A 13330-nucleotide genomic window follows, 5' to 3' on the forward strand; every position below is an offset into this window, starting at 1 on the left:
AAAAAAATTCACAAAAGCTCTGACGAAGGCCGAGGCCGATACGTAAGCTTATTAAATACCAGTGAACCTATCAAGAGCAGTGTGCGGTTTCCTTTTTCCTTCATCTTGTTCAATTGTTGCCATGCACCTGCAAATTAGATTCCTTAGATGTGTGAGTGCCTTTTGAATTATGTGATTGTATTGTGTGTTATTGTATTGTGTGTTATTGTATTGTATGTGATTGTATTGTGTGTTATTGTATTGTGTGTTATTGTATGTTATTGTATTGTATGTTATTATATTGTGTGTTATTGTATTGTGTGTTATTGTATTGTATGTTATTATATTGGGTGTTATTGTATTGTGTGTTATTGTATTGTGTGTTATTGTATTGTGTGTTATTGTATTGTGTGTTATTATATTATGTGTTATTATATTGTGTTATTGTATTGTATGTGATTGTATTGTATGCTATTGTAGTGTGTGTTATTGTACTGTATGTGATTGTATTGTGTGTTATTGTAGTGTGTTATTGTAATGTGTGTTATTGTATTGTGTTATTGTATTGTATGTGATTGTATTGTGTGTTATTGTATTGTGTTATTATATTGTGTGTTATTGTATTGTGTTATCATATTGTGTGTTATTGTATTGTGTTATTATATTGTGTGTTATTGTATTGTATGTTATTGTATTATATGTGATTGTATTGTGTGTTATTGTATTGTGTGTTATTGTATTGTATGTTATTGTATTGTATGTGATTGTATTGTATGTTATTGTATTGTGTGTTATTGTATTGTGTGTTATTGTATTATATGTTATTGTATTGTATGTTATTGTATTGTGTGTTATTGTATTGTGTGTTATTGTATTGTGTGTTATTATATTGTGTAGGCTACATTCACGTATCTCTATGGCTGTAGCTATTAGGGCTGCACTCTGATATCTCTATGGCTGTAGCTATTAGGGTTGCACTCATACATCTCGATGGCTGTAGCTATTAGGGTTGCACTCTGATATCTCTATGGCTGTAGCTATTAGGGTTGCACTCATACATCTCTATGGCTGTAGCTATTAGGGTTGCACTCATACATCTCTATGGCTGTAGCTATTAGGGCTGCACTCTGATATCTCTATGGCTGTAGCTATTAGGGTTGCACTCATAGATCTCTATGGCTGTAGCTATTAGGGTTGCACTCATAGATCTCTATGGCTGTAGCTATTAGGGTTGCACTCATACATCTCTATGGCTGTAGCTATTAGGGTTGCACTCATACATCTCTATGGCTATAGCTATTAGGGCTGCACTCTGATATCTCTATGGCTGTAGCTATTAGGGCTGCACTCTGATATCTCTATGGCTGTAGCTATTAGGGCTGCACTCTGATATCTCTATGGCTGTAGCTATTAGGGTTGCACTCATAGATCTCTATGGCTGTAGCTATTAGGGTTGCACTCATAGATCTCTATGGCTGTAGCTATTAGGGTTGCACTCATACATCTCTATGGCTGTAGCTATTAGGGTTGCACTCATACATCTCTATGGCTATAGCTATTAGGGCTGCACTCTGATATCTCTATGGCTGTAGCTATTAGGGCTGCACTCTGATATCTCTATGGCTGTAGCTATTAGGGCTGCACTCTGATATCTCTATGGCTGTAGCTATTAGGGTTGCACTCATAGATCTCTATGGCTGTAGCTATTAGGGTTGCACTCATAGATCTCTATGGCTGTAGCTATTAGGGTGGCACTCATACATCTCTATGGCTGTAGCTATTTGGGCTGCATTCATAGATCTCTATGGCTGTAGCTATTTGGGTTGCACTCATGCATCTCTATGGTTGTAGCTATTAGGGCTGCATTGATGTATCTCTATGGTTGTAGCTATTAGGGCGGAATTTATGTATCTCTATGGCTGTAGCTATTAGGGCTGCATTGATGTATCTCTATGGTTGTAGCTATTAGGGCTGTATTGATGTATCTCTATGGCTGTAGTTATTAGGGCTGCATTGATGTATCTCTATGGCTGTAGCTATTAGGGTGGCATTGATGTATCTCTATGGTTGTAGCTATTAGGGCTGCATTGATGTATCTCTATGGCTGTAGCTATTAGGGCTGCATTGATGTATCTCTATGGCTGTAGCTATTAGGGCTGCATTGATGTATCTCTATGGCTGTAGCTATTAGGGCTGCATCGATTTATCTCTATGGCTGTAGCTATTAGGGCTGCATTGATGTATCTCTATGGTTGTAGCTATTAGGGCTGCATTGATGTATCTCTATGGCTGTAGCTATTAGGGCTGTATTGATGTATCTCTATGGCTGTAGCTATTAGGGCTGCATTGAGGTATCTCTATGGCTGTAGCTATATTAGGGCTGCATTGATGTATCTCTATGGCTGTAGCTATTAGGGCTGCATTGATGTATCTCTATGGCTGTAGCTATTAGGGCTGCATTGATGTATCTCTATGGCTGTAGCTATTAGGGCTGCATTGATGTATCTCTATGGCTGTAGCTATTAGGGTTGCACTCATACATCTCTATGGTTGTAGCTATTAGGGCTGCATTGATGTATCTCTATGGTTGTAGCTATTAGGGTTGCAGCTCTCTTTAGTGACAGAACTCTTAGATGGGCAGATATCTCAGAGAAGCTTGTTATTAATCAGAGATAAAGATCAGAAGGATTTCCTTGATTGAACCCACTGAGAACTCACTGAGCCATGCACTGAATGGTAGAACTTTACTGTACTTTGTGTTTCCACTATTGGTATTTATAGGACAATAGTGCTGCAATCATGTACACTATACATACAAAAGTATGTGGACACCCCTTCAAATTAATGGATTTGGCTATTTCAGCCCGACCCATTGCTGAGAGTTGAATAAAATAGAGCACATAGCCATGCACTCTCCATAGACAAACATTGGCAGCAGAATGGCTTTAATGAAGAGCTCAGTGACTTTCAATGTGGCACCGTCACAGGATGCCACCTTTCCAACAAGTCAGTTCATCAAATTTCCGGGTCAGCTGTAAGTGCTGTTCTTGTGAAGTGGAAACATCTAGGAGCAACAATGGCTCAGCCGCGAAGTGGTAGGCCACACAAGCACACAGAACTGGACCACCGACTGCTAAAGCGTGTAGAGCGTAAAATGGCCTCTCCTCACTAATACTCTTGTGGCTGAATGGAAGCAAGTCCCCCCAGCTACAGTTGAAGTCGGAAGTTTACATACATCTTAGCCAAATACATTTAAACTCAGTTTTCATCATTTCTGAAATATTATCCTAGTAAAAATTCCCAGTTTTAGGTCAGTTAGGATCAGCAATTTATTGTAAGAATGTGAAATGTCAGAATAATAGTAGAGATAATGATTTATTTCAACTTTTAATATTTTATCACATTCCTAGTGGGTCAGAAGATTACATACACTCAATTATTTTTTGGTAGCATTGCCATTAAATTGTTTAACTTGGGTCAAACATTTTGGGTAGCCTTCCACAAGCTTCCCACAATAAGTTGGGTGAATTTTGGACCATTCCTCCTGACGGAGCTGCTGTAACTGAGTCAGGTTTGTAGGCTTCCTTGCTCGCACATGCTTTTTCAGTTCTGCCCACAAATTTTCTATAGGATTTAGGTCAGGGCTTTGTGATGGCCACTCGAATACCTTGACTTTGTTATCCTTAAGCCATTTTGCCACAACTTTGGAAGTATGCTTTGGGTCATTGTACATTTGGAAGACCCATTTCCAACCAAGCTTTAACTTCCTGACTTATGTCTTGAGATGTTGCTTCAATATATCCACAGAATTTTCCTCCCTCATGATGCCATCTATTTTGTGAAGTGCACCAGTCCCTCCTGCAGCAAAGCACCCCCACAAGATGATGTTGCCACCCCTGTGCTTCACGGTTGGTATAGTGTTCTTCGGCTTGCAAGTCTCCCCCTTTTTCCTTCTAACATAACGATGGTCATTGTGGCCAAACAGTTCAATCAAATTTATTTATAAAGCCCTTCTAACATCAGCTGATGTCACAAAGTGCTGTACAGAAACCCAACCTAAAACCCCAAACCGCAAGCAATGCAGGTGTAGTTCTATTTTTGTTTCATCAGACCGGAGGTCATTTCTACAAAAAGTACGATATTTGTCCCCATGTGCAGTTGCAGACCGTAGTCTGGCTTTTTTTATGGCGGTTTTTGAGCAGTGGCTTCTTCCTTGCTGAGCGGCTTTTCAGGTTATGTCGATATGGGACTTGTTTTACTGTGGATAGAGATACTTTTGTGCCTGTTTCCTCCAGCATCTTCACAAGGTCCTTTGCTGTTGTTCTGGGATTGATTTTCACTTTTCTCACCAAAGTACGTTCATCTCTAGGAGACAGAACGCATCTCTTTCCTGAGCGGTATGACGGCTGCGTGGTCCCATGGTGTTCATACTTGCGTACCATTGTTTGTACAGATGAAAGAGGTACCTTCAGGTGTTTGGAAACTGCTCCCAAGGATGAAACAGACTTGTGGAGTTTTTTTCTGAGGTCTTGGTTGATTTCATTTGATTTTGCCATGATGTCAAGCAAAGAGGCACTGAGTTTGAAGGTAGGCCTTGAAATGCATTCACAGGTACATCTCCAATTGACTCAAATGATGTCAATTAGCCTATCAGAAGCTTCTAAAGAGATTACATAATTTTCTGGAATATCACAAGCTGTTTAAAGGCACAGTTAACTTAGTGTATGTAAACTTCTGACCCACTGGAATTATAAGTGAAATAATCTGTGGAAAAAAATTGGAAAAATGGAAAAATTACTTGTGTCATGCACAAAGTAGATGTCCTAACCGACTTGCCAAAGCTAGTTTGTTAAACAAGAAATTTGTGGAGTGGTTGAAAAACAAGTTTTAATGACTCCAACCTAAGTGTATGTAAACTTCCGACTTCAACTGTATGTTCCTACATAGTGGAAAGCCATCCCAGACGAGTGGAGGCTGTTATAGCAGCAAAGGGGGGACCAACTCCATATTAATGCCCATGATTTTGGAATGAGATTTTCGACAAGCAGGTGTCCACTTACCTTTGTCCATGTAGTGTATTTCTATGGCTGTTGCAATCTTTGGAGACAGGGCTCTTAGATGGGTGGATGGGTTTCCATAGCATTCGTTGCTGAAGTATTACGTTATTCCTTTAGATGACATATCACTCGTAGAAGAGCAAAGTTCAATTATTGTTCTCTCGCGGCTGTGCGGCTAGCTTGTAGAAATAACCTATTACAAGTATATTTGAAACCCACCCGAGAACAGAGGCCATTTGTCTAACACAAGAAAACACAAGCAGCAAGCCTACGCTTCATGTAGGTTAGCATTCTGCTTCATTAAGTCTGACACAGTCAGGCCACCACTATAATGAACTTCATGGCATCAAGTACACTATTTATGACTTATGATCTCTAGTTCAGGTTATTATTTTCTGGTGTGTGTGTGTGTGTGTGTGTGTGTGTGTTGGCTGGGTTGTTTGCTTAGAAAGTGTGGGTTTTGAATTGGTCACCAGGGAAATTATTCTGTCGGTGTATGGTCTATTACACGCACACACACGCACACACTGTAATATACAACACTGCTTTAAAGTAGAGCACCTCTTCTTTCCCTTCCAACAAAATGTGCAACGGTATACAGTACACTGTGGTTGCATCCCAAATGCCACCCTATTCCCTATATAATGCACTTTTGACCAGGGCCCATAGCACTATCTAGGGAAGATGGGTTTTGGGTTGCAGACAGTATATAACAAACCGTCAAAAGGGAATGGTTTGTTATAGATTTTAAACCACTAATGTATGCTTCACCAATTTTGTCACTCTCATGAATAATTCAAAAGTTAGCTATGAAATTGCAATTGATTATTTTGAATCTTGTGAATCAGATGATTAAAGCAAAATCCAAGGGGGATAGATACTGCTCTTTTTTTACTTTCTTCTGTTTACGAACAATTATGATCATCCATTTATCAACACAGCAAATTTTAGCCTTGTTTCATGGTCTTCTTCTTTAAATAATAATTATTTCTAAGAATGTCTTGCTGTCTGTAATTATATAGTATATTTTCTAAGTCAGGCCCTCATGTATTCTTTCCCCGCAAACTTTCCAAAGTTAGGATTTTAGTTTTTGCTACAAATAGACCGTAAAATCACCAACAATTCAGCAAAAATTTGTTTGATTTAGGAAATCTGTTTACAAGGTTTTTTATATTTGATTTATTTCACCTTTAACCAGGTAAGCTAGTTGAGAACAAGTTCTCTTTTACAACTGCGACCTGACCAAGATAAAGCAAATGTAACCATACCTGGGCGCGAACCAGGGACCCTCTGCACACATCAACAACAGTCACCCACTAAGCATCATTACCCATCGCTCCACAAAAGCCACGGCCCTTTCAGAGCAAGGGGAACCACTACTTCAAGGTCTCAGAGCAAGTGACATCACCGATTGAAATGCTATTTAGCATGCACCACCGCTAACTATGCTAGCCATTTCACATCCGTTACACAAAGCAGTGCAACACAAACAACAACACAGAGTTACACATGGAATAAACAAACATACAGTCAATAACACAACATAAAAAAAGAAAGTCTTTATACAGTGTGTGCAAATGGCGTGAGGAGGGAGGTAAGGCAATAAATAGGCCATAGTAGCAAAAAATTACAATTTAGCAAATTAGCACTGAGGTGATAGATGTGCAGATGGTGATGTGCAAGTAGAAATACTGGTGTGCAAAAGAACAGAAAAGTAAATAAAAACAATATGGGGATGTGGTAGGTAGATTGGGTGGGCTATTTACAGATGGGCTATGTACAGCTGCAGCGATCGGTTAGCTGCTCAGATTGCTGATGTTTAAAGTTATTGAGGGAAATATAAGTCTCGGTTGGCTTTGGGGATGACCAGTGAGATATACCTGCAGGTGCGCGTGCTACGGGTGGGTGTTGTTATCTTGACCAGTGAGCTGAGATACGGCGAAGCTTCACCTAGCATAGACTTATAGATGACCTGGAGCCAGTGGATCTGGGGACGAATATGTAGAGAGGGCCAGCAGACAAGAGTCGCAGTGGTGGGTGGTATAAGGGCCTTTGGTGACAAAACAGATGGCACTGTGATAGACTGCATCCAGTTTGCTGAGAAGAGTATTGGAAGCTATTTTGTAAACGACATCGCAGAAGTTGAGGATCGGTAGGATAGTCAGTTTTACGAGGGTATGTTTGGCGGTGAGAGTGAAAGAGGCTTTGTTGCGAAATAGGAAGCCGATTCTAGAATTAATTTTGGATTGGAGATGTTTAATATGTGTCCGAAAGGAGAGTTTACAGTCTAGCCAGACACCTAGGTATTTGTAGTTGTCCACATATTCTAAGTCAGAAACGTATTCCTACAAATAAAAAAAGAGTCATATGAGATCGTGTCTCAACGTAATCAAGGTATGAAATTATTTATATTTTCAAATACAATCTCTTTTTGAGCTTAGTTGTTGTCAATTTGCAGTGTACAAATTATTGTAATTATTTTCTGCTCCCTGACCATTTTCTCAGAAGAAAAATGGGCCAGCGGCTGCATCTAGGCACTGTGTTAGACTGTTCCTAATTGTTCTACGAATATTGATCCAGTATTCTAATCTTGTTCATAAGTTGTACCTATTGTTGTGTTCTAAGTGTATTGAATTCATGTTTGTGTTTCTAATGTCTTATTTTAAGAACCTGCATTCTTTCTTGACCCTACACACAGCAAGCAAATGGGCAAGTGTTGACTTTTCAGTGTAACATTTCAAGTGTTGATTCAGGAGTTAAATTGAAATTAACACTCAGTGGTGTAAAATAAACCCCTGTGTTGGTGTTAATAACTAGTTATTGTTTTACATTGTAGAGAGTAAAAAAGTCCCTCAAAACTACACCCATCATTATCATATTTCCCAGCATGCTCTAGGCCAGGTTGTTTTTTTAGGATTGTTTTTAATATCTGTGTTTTTGTATGTACATTTATTGATATATTAATCTTATGCTACACAAAGATAAATAACATACATTTTTCTAAACTAATCCAATCAGTTAGTTAGATTTATTGCAACTGTTACAGAAATGGTTGCTCCTGTTTACATGGTTTAGGTAGTGTTTTTTTGTGTGTTTTTTTTTAAAAGGAAAGATTTCAACAACCATGTCTGTCACTAGCAAATACCGGCATGGGTGATAGTTAACTCTTCAATTTACTCAAAAAGAAATGGCACCGTGGGAAGTATGCAAATTAGGCTTTACACCAAATTAGGCTTTACACCATTATTGTAAAACTACAGGTGTTCATTTCTTGCACTGAGAAAGTGTAACAGCGCCAGTGCCAGCACTAAGCAAAGTGAGTCCAGTGTTATGTTTTACACTGTTGGTGTTGCATATTACTCTACAGTAGAGCTATGCAAACACCACAATCGAGCTCCTTTGAACACTATAAGCATAACCTGACTGGTGCAGTGGTCTAAGTCACTGCATCGCAGCACTAACTGTGCCACTAGAGATCCTGGTTCGCGACTAGGAGACCTATGGGGCAGTGCACAATTGGCCCAGTGTCGTCCAGGTTAGGGGAGAGTTTGGCCGGCAGGGATGTTCCTGTCCCATCACGCACGAGCGACTCCTGTGGTGGGATGGGTGCAAACCACTGGATTAAGTGGTTGTGGTTTGGCTGGGCTGTGTTTCGGAAGACACACGGCTCTCGACCTTCGCCTCTCCCAAGTCCAGACTGTAACTACCAATTGGATACCATGAAAAAAGGGGTAAAAAATACAACAACATGTAAAATGGGGATCACTGCAACAGAGTTACATCTTTAAAGCTTTCAAAATTGTATTTGAACACCAGTTCAGTGGGACTCATATGTTCACTGAAAATAGTGTACATTTTACACTGTCAAAGTTAAATGTACACCATTGATTTTGCTGTTCATTGTTCCTGTGTGGTTCCTCTCTCTGAGGACATAGTGGCCTCCTGTAGTTCTCAGTCATTAGTTACCCTGCTGGAGATGACACAGTAAAGATGACTTCTAGGCCTGTAGTGTATGCAACTACACCACTATCATGCTGTACCTGTCAGCTGCATGCACACACACACATTGCTACCATGCACGCAGTGACCTGCACAGTGGGTTTGTATGGCCCAGTTGGTAGGAGTGTGGCACTAGCAATGCCAAGGTTGTGGGTTCAATTCCCACAGGGACTACATACTAATTCTAAACACACCCACAGCCATTGGACAGGGAACACACAGCACTGGTCTGCCCAGTAGCTGTGTAATTCTCAGGGTGACTGCTGTGTGGATCTATCCCCCAGTACAAAGACACACTGAACTCCATCCTCCAGGGGTGCAGCCTGTCCCAGTAGCCTGAGTAAATAGCACTTGACCCTGGGTCCAATGATCTGGGTTCTCTCTGTGGGAAACTGGGAAACACTTGCTGCTAGTTGGTTTCTATTTCTGTTGATCTTCTCTAATTCACATCTGTCTTCCTGCTTTAGAGCTGTGTCCCAAATGGCATCCTTTTCCCTACATAGTGCACTACTTTCGATAAGGCTCTGGTAAATAGTAGTGCACTATATATGGGACACATTTTATGAATAATTATTCTATGATTCCAGGCTTGGGATCTTTTTGTCAGTTAACACTCACTGGGGAGTTCACTGAGGCAGTAAATCAGCACATTACACTTCATGATCTCTCTCTCTTTCTTTCTCTCTTCTGTCATTCTCTCTCTCTCTCTCTCTCTCTCTCCCTCTCTCTCTCTCTCTCTATCATATTTAATTTCACAACACAGATGACACATCTGACATTCGCTTTCCTTTCATCCAACCGCCCAGCATCAGCCCCAGCCTCACAGCCCCAGCCTTACATCTCACACCAGCGATAACCCCAGTGTCTGATGTCATTCAAATGATGACATACAGAATGCAGAGGAATCTATCTTTATCAGATTTCACAGTGTTTTGTTTCAGGAAGGAAGGAAGGAAGGAAGGGAGGGAGGGAGGGAGGGAGGGAGGGAGGGAGGGGAAACAGAGAGAGAGAGAGAGAGAGAGAGAGAGAGAGAAAGAGAGAGATGCAGGGGGTATAGGGAGGGAGGGAATCTCATATATAAAGAAATACATTGAAACAAACAATTCTGAAAAACAACATGCAAGAGAGCATTCTGGGAAATATAATGATGAGTGTTTTCCTCTACACAGAGTAACAATGACACAATCACACTCAACTCTACTGCTCAACCCTTTCCTGCAATAAAAGTACCAATTTGCCCTCTATTGGCCTCATGGGCGGAATGTTATTCATATTTATAATAATTTCATCATTAATAAAAAAATTCTATGGGTGTTATGTGTGTTTCTATGTCACACGGTTTTGTTATATTTCCGTCTTCTGTGATGTATATAAGGTGTAATACTGGGCTGCAAACTCAAAATTGAATACAACTCTATATCTGACATGGTTCAGGTGTCTTCTGTTTTTTAAGCCTATAACAATGTGTGTGAGGTGTATACTTTTGTTTCAAAGTAGATTTGTTTAAGACTACCAAGAAACACCCTGTGTGACCCTGATTTTGCCCACTGTTACGTTAATGTACTCCTGAATCAACACTATAAATGTTACACTGAAAACATGAAACCTAGGTAAAACTGGCCTATTTGCAGTGTACCATACAATATACTGCTCTGCTGGTTCACTCATATTCCCTTCTATTCTCCTAATCTATGCTCAATATAACATTCATTTGCATGACAGAAATCCTGGTCTGATAGATGTATACCCTGAAGGAAATTATTCCTCCTCTTCCTCAATACATCCTAATCTCCTAGAGAGGTATATCAGTACTGTATATGTACAATGATTAATGGAGTACCAGATACATGCACAAATATTCTCATATAAGTACAGTTGAAAACATTCTCACATCTATCTTTTTAAACTTATCACAGTACTCAAACTCCTAATGTTAAAGTTTAAACACTGAGGTAAACATTAACGTTCAGACTCTATTTAAAAGAAAGAAAAATAAATACAATAAAAAGCTTATTCAGATTCAGCATTCTATGTCGAATCCTTCATGACTTCCAAAGAATCCTCATGTAACTTTTTCTTCCAAATCCGTTCTTAAGATGTTAAAGGTTTTAGATAGAACCCTTTGCCTTACAAAGAACCCTTGTCTTCCAAAAAGGGGTTCTTCAAATGAAAATGGCTCTTGGAAGAAGCCTATCCATTTGCAAAATGTGTAAAAAGTAAAGTGGTCTGAATACTTCCCAAAGGCAATGTATGCCATTTAGCAGACTATTTTAAGAGACTTTCAGAGATGCGTGCACCCATTTTGTTGGAGGCCCAGGGAATCGAACCCACAATCTTTGCACCCATAATCTTTGCAATCTTTGCAAGCGCCATGCACTACCAACTGAGGACAGACACAGTAGAGTGCAGCAGCCCGAGGGTAAGAGAGAGTAATAGCGAGAGTAATAGCAAGACAGAGGCATCTAATTGACCTGGTTGTTGGTTCAATAGAGATGACTGCCACACCATGACCACCACGACCACAGCTAACCAACCATATCTCAATCGTGACCAGCTGACCACTCATCTCTGAGCAGCTACTGTACCAACCCACCACCTCTGATTAAACCACTATGACCACAGCTATATGGCTGAGCAACCAAACCCACCCCAGTCAGTACACTATTACCCTCATAAGACTACTGACCTGAGCTGAACTGAGCTTAGCTGAGCCATGTCAAGCTGTACTGCAGCCTGGTTGCATGGACCATGCTTAAAAGAACAATGGGAAAGGAAACGATGCTAGCCAGCGAAGTACATCATTAGGGTCAGCAAAAAAGTGTGAAAAGGGTATAGTGTCCACTCAGTCCTCTCTGAAGCCAATTTGCTGGTAGTGTACTTTTATTTGGTATTTGTTTACACACAAGGAATAAAGCATTTGTCTTGGTTATCTACTTATCTACTATTTTGTACTGAAAGCTATATATTTTAAAAAAAGTATCACTTATAGAAGAGTATCTAAGAAACGTGTCTTCACACACAGGCACTTTCCTGCTCTGATAGACGTATATCCTGAAGGAAATTATTCCTCCTCTTCCTCAATACATCGAAGTCTCCTAGAGAGGTCAGTCGTTGACACTTGTTGAATTTCACTGTGGTGGGAGGGATACATAAAGAAAGGCACAAAATAATAAGTCTATGAAAGAGGGGCCAAATATATACAGTGCATTCAGAAAATATTCAGACCTTGACTTTTCCACATTTTGTTACATTACAGACATATTCTAAAATGGATTTCATTGCTTTTTCCTCTCATCAATCTTCATACAATACCCCATAATGGAAAAGCATTTACATAAGTATTCAGACCCTTTACTCAGTACTTTTGCCGATTACAGCCTTGAGCTTTCTTGGGTATGACGCTACAAGCTTGGCACACCTGTATTTGGGGAGTTTCCCCCAGTCTTCTCTGCAGATCTTCTCAAGCTCTGTCAGATTGGATGTGGAGCGTCGCTGCACAGCTATTTCCAGGTCTATCTAGAGATGTTCGATCGGGTTCATGTCCGGGCTCTGGCTGGGCCACTCAAGGACATTCAGAGACTTGTCCCGAAGCCACTCCTGAGTTGTCTTGGCTGTGTGCTTGGGGAGTTTTCCTGTTTGAAGGTGAACCTTTACCCCAGACTGAGGTTCTGAGTGCCATGGAGCAGGTTTTCCTCAAGGATCTCTTTGTACTTTTCTCCGATCATCTTTCCCTCAATCCTGACTAGTCTCCTAGTCCCTCCCGCTGAAAAACATCCCCACAGCATGATGCTGCCACCACCATGATTCACCCTAGGTCGAAGAAATTGTCCATAGAGCCCCGAGACACGATTGTGTGGAGGCACAGATCTGGAGAAGGGTACCAAAACATTTCTGCAGCATTGGAGGTCCCCAAGAACACAGTGGCCCCCACAATTCTTAAATGGAAGAAACAGGTGTTTCTGTTTCTGTTTAAATGTCTAAAAACCTGTTTTCGCTTTGTCATTATGGGGTATTGTGTGTAGATTGATGAAGACATTTTTTTATTTAATCTATTTTAGAATAAAGCTGTAACGTAACCAAATGTGGAAAAAGTTAAGGGGTCTGAATACTTTCTGAATGCACTGTACATATAGCCATATAGCCATCTCATATTTATGAGACCACACTCAGCAGGAACTGGTATTAGTAGACCACTGACCACTGAGGAAGAGATACAAGTAAAAACATATATTTTATTTTATACAACGGGTGGTTTGGAATTCCCATTCTTAGAGTCTATCCTGCCCATGATATAC

General features: G+C 40.3%; 1 protein-coding gene and 1 non-coding gene across 2 annotated transcripts in view; one reads left to right on the plus strand and one right to left on the minus strand.

The window, feature by feature from the left end:
- The window catches only part of macrod2 (mono-ADP ribosylhydrolase 2), a 1261723-nt gene that overhangs the window by 302745 nt on the left and 945648 nt on the right, over nt 1-13330 (minus strand). The window lies entirely within an intron of this gene.
- trnaa-agc lies at nt 9136-9215 on the plus strand. The gene has a single exon. It is a non-coding gene; the product is annotated as a tRNA-Ala (tRNA).

The sequence above is a fragment of the Oncorhynchus tshawytscha genome, linkage group LG01, assembly GCF_018296145.1.
Source record: "Oncorhynchus tshawytscha isolate Ot180627B linkage group LG01, Otsh_v2.0, whole genome shotgun sequence".
Taxonomy (NCBI): Eukaryota; Metazoa; Chordata; class Actinopteri; order Salmoniformes; family Salmonidae; genus Oncorhynchus; species Oncorhynchus tshawytscha.